Here is a 4,563-nt window from a genome sequence, read left to right as displayed (position 1 = left end):
CGTAAGGACCTCTACATTATTTTTAAGCCTGCGACAAGACGTAATTGGTATGCAGAAAACCTGCTCATCCTGACACACTCCATCAATTTTCCAAGGATACTTTTCCAGGTACAAATACATCAGGTATTTTCTAATGGTGTCCATCGCTTCATTGTCTGTTATAGCTTCATTAAGTCACGCGACAAAGTGTCACCGGGTATCTTTGAAACATATAATTCATTAATTCCTAACCGTGAGCTCCTTTAAATTAGCATTATTTCCTTCAATATGTTTTGATCTTATCTGTATTAGCATTATCATGGGGTTCTATAGTTTTACAAAACAGGGGACTGGAGGGATTTGAAATGCACCTTCCTACTGATGCTCTTTTGAAGATTCACTTTAGGACACGATCAATTCATTATTTTTGTCACTCGAGCTCCTGTTTTAACACCTGGACTATTTTTGATAGTTTGATTAATTCGTTTAAGAACACATTTCATTTGGGACAATATTACGAGCCCATAACATATACTGGACTCTGTAGATTTCTATCAGTAAGTAGATGTTGTTGGAGCTTGTTTTTTCTTGTGGTCACTCGAGCTCCTGTTTTAACACCTGGACTATTTTTGATAGTTTGATTAATTCGTTTAAGAACACATTTCATTTGGGACAATATTAAGAGCTCATAACATATACTGGACTCTGTAGATTTCTATCAGTAGATGTTGTTAGAGCTTGTTTTTCTTGTATTCGTTTCCTTCAGTAACCTCTGACCTGATTAAAGTGACCATCCTAATGGCACACTTTGCTGAACACATTATGAGCCTATAAATTTCCAGATATATTATCTGCTAATTTACATAGTTTTAATATACAATCTACTAGATCAATACATTTGACTATAATAATATAATCGATGACTGAAAAAGGAATGATGTCAATAGGTATGTAGGTATTTTACCGGTGCGATGCGATGTAGAGAATTTTCTACGATGCAAATTATTGTTTTCCGACCATACCATGTAATTGTGTTGAATTGACTGATGAAATAGTTGTTATATTGGGACATACCCTTTTGCGAATTCTCTTTTGCATTGGTCGCAATTTGCATATTTGAATTGACTGATGAAATAGTTGTTATATTGGGACATACCCTTTTGCGAATTCTCTTTTGCATTGGTCGCAATTTGCATATTTTTTTATAGACCCATCATGACCTATGTATTGGAAGCTGCATTCAATTCTCTACATATTTTATGTCTACGTGGTAGTTATTATTTGGCACCCAATTTATTGATACCTATTCATATTATTAAAAGTCCAGTGAAAAAAGTTCAAAGTTCAAATAAATATGTAATTTTTCACAAATAATGAAAAATGAAGTGGGCAGCGAGCCCTTTTGCCTAAGTAAATAAGTTGGAAGTTGGAATATCTTGTTTGACCATAGTGGGTCTGAATTGCCGTTATATTCGTAATGTAAACATAATTCTGCCATACTTCGCTCGGCACGGCGATCGCACCTTGAATACACACCAGTGCCCAATGGATCACTGACGTTAAGAAGAAGATTTCATATTATTAAAATATATTTTACAATGCGTGTTACATTGTTACTTTTGTTGTTAGATGATTAAGATCTTTATAAACTTTCATTTTATTACATATCTGAATTGTGTAACCGTCACTCAAATTTAGGGTGACATGGGGGTGAATTCAAGATTCAGATATTTTTTTCTGGAAGTCTTCACGTTATCTGTGTGAATATTTACGTGGGCACCAGGATATCTTTCATTTTTAATTGATAGGATGGTACTTGGTACCTACAGGTGTGTCCACTGTCCACACATAGTCGACGGCCTTCGATCGATGTAGATAGACGTCGATCTGACTATGTTTGGACACTACGTTGGAATCCAAGTCCCTATTTTACTAAGTAATCCAGTGAACGCAAACATGTTTTAAAGGCTTAAATAAAAACTGATGTTCAAACAGTTAGATTAGATGAGACAAAACGAGGAAGAGGCTGATATTATTAAAATATATTTTACAATGCGTGTTACATTGTTACTTTTGTTGTTAGATGATTAAGATCTTTATAAACTTTCATTTTATTATCTGAATTGTGTAACCGTCACTCAAATTTAGGGTGACATGGGGCCATGGGGGTGAATTCAAGATTCAGATATTTTTTCTGGAAGTCTTCACGTTATCTGTGTGAATATTTACGTGGGCACCAGGATATCTTTCATTTTTGTTAATATTCGAAAGGTCGTCGCAAATGGTGCCAATTTATGGGAGTAAATATTTTAGCTTCCGTTACCCACTTCGGCATCTCCTTCAAAATCAGAAATATCAGCAAATCCACGATAGATGCCTGTTTTATTGGACTTAACTTATTTTTGTCATATAAATTCTTTCCATTTTACCCCTCTTCTCCCTATTTAAATTATATTAGCAGATTATTTATGGTAAATTTCTACCTTCATAACAATAATGTTGGGTTTAATATACTTATTATTATGATTTTGGTCGGACTAGGACTAATGTACATGAGATGAACATTCATCTCCTTATTAAGTTTTAATTTATGTACATAATATGTATAGGCAGGTTTCAAATTTATCAGAAATACCTCTCCCTATTTTGTACAACAATGCATAAGTACATTTTAATAGAATTTGTAAAATACCTACACAATACCGAGAACTGCCGATTTATCATAGGTTATGTTCTGAAAGTCAAAATAATCCTGTAATAAATACAGTGGGTACAAAGCTCGCTAATTAACATAAATACGTAGAATTATTGCGAGTTTATGAAGTCAAAATAATCCTGTAATAAATACAGTGGGTACAAAGCTCGCTAATTAACATAAATACGTAGAATTATTGCGAGTTTATGCAATTATTGTGTGTGCACCAGCACCAGCACTGCGCATTGAAATTAGTATATTAGTAATATTTCGTAGATGTCAAAAACGCAAGGGTCTCTTCAGTGTCATTGTACTTATTCTTTTGCTTTCGATGCCAGTGTGTGGGAATTCATCATTTGCTGCTACACTCGTTTTGTCTATATTGATCTTGAGAATGATGTGTTGAATGACAGGTTGTGAATCCATGTTGGATGCAAAAGAGCTCTTTTGATTCGGCTATTCGACTTTTTTCCTTGTCGGTCTTATCATTTTTTGGTTTCTCTGACACTCGCTTTGAATTTTTGAAATTTGCTGTACATGTAGACCATTTTTCTAGTGCTAATGCTGCCACTGCCTCTCGGGCTCGGGGCACTCCGAACATTTCTTGATTGACACCCTTTTGATTTTTTCAAAGGAACTGAATGGGATATAATGATGGTTGTGAATGTACCTTAATATTCAATGTATTTATCATAATCTAATATTATTCTCAGTTTTATGTTTCGAGGAGAATGGATTTCATCATCAGATGCGCTTTCCACGCTGTGACAAATTCAGCATCTATGAATTCCAAGTAAGAGGGTTGCATGCAAAATTACAACTCTTTCCCAGCGCTCCTCAGTTTATTGAATAGAAAAACCCTTTCTGTGAATGCATTTTGGAGATTATGTCAGTGACTTTCTTTTATCCCATAAATGTTTTGCTGATATTCAGTTAAAATATTATTTCCAAGGTGTTTGGAGACGTGGTGTTTCCTTTCGGAGTCCAAGGAGTGCAAATGCGGATATCCTGTTATGAGGGTATTGTCACATTTAATTTCCTCCATCTCGCAATGGTTACCTAGTAGGTACCTATCTTATCAGTTTCACTTGTCACTCTTGGACCAGAAAGGTATTCTTTGTCATGTTTAGTACCTACATATTTCAACCAAAGTACCTTCTATTTCTGACAGGCAAAAAAAAGAGAAATAAAAATGAACCGACAAAAATTGTTTTCGCCCGGGATCGAACCGGGGACCTTCTGCGTGTTAGGCAGACGTGATAACCGCTACACCACGAAAACTTATTGAGAGGCGAGGTAAAAATAGAGCGTTTTGTTTAGTGTTGCTATGGTGATGTAAAAGTAGACCGATATGAAGGCGTTAGGGTATGCAATACGCGTGTCATTATCATGAGTCACCAGTGTGCCATACCAGCTGTAGGTTGGTGGTTTGAGTCCAGAGCAAGTCATAACATCTCTTTAGCCAGGCCTAGTTAGCTTAGGTGGTAGCGCGCCTGCCTTGTAAGCGTTAGGACACACGTTCGGATCCTGCCCGGGGCGAACTTTATTCTAAACAGGTAAAGTTTGTTCTCGGAACGGCTGGGTTTCTCCTAAAGCTGGCGAGATGTGGTAAGTGGGAACGACATTTTTGACAAGCCTTTAAAGTCTAGTCATGTCTAAATTCTTCTAGTTATGTCTATTGTACAAGTTATGTCGTAACGGTTCCCAGACTAGCCTGAATGTAAGAACACCTGATGAAAGAAAGCCCTTGTTACTTCGCTGAAGAAGAAACCCCCGCGATAGCCAATTTTATCCTAGATGCCATTCAACCAAGGTAATGTCCGAATGTTTATTTAGGTGTTCACACTACCTGTTGAAATAAGTGGACCCTCTCCTTCCTCAATCAACTA

At 36.3% G+C, this 4,563-nt stretch overlaps 1 non-coding gene across 1 annotated transcript; it reads right to left on the bottom strand.

Annotated features, from left to right (window-relative positions):
• Window positions 1–3,882: 3,882 nt before the first annotated feature.
• On the bottom strand, window positions 3,883–3,955 carry Trnav-aac. The gene has a single exon. It is a non-coding gene; the product is annotated as a tRNA-Val (tRNA).
• Window positions 3,956–4,563: the final 608 nt, after the last annotated feature.

This window comes from Diaphorina citri, unplaced genomic scaffold (assembly GCF_000475195.1).
Source record: "Diaphorina citri unplaced genomic scaffold, Diaci psyllid genome assembly version 1.1 scaffold6471, whole genome shotgun sequence".
In the NCBI taxonomy this organism is placed as follows: Eukaryota; Metazoa; Arthropoda; class Insecta; order Hemiptera; family Psyllidae; genus Diaphorina; species Diaphorina citri.
The sequence above is the reverse complement of the archived record's forward strand: the minus strand, read 5'-3'. Positions and strand labels throughout refer to the sequence as shown.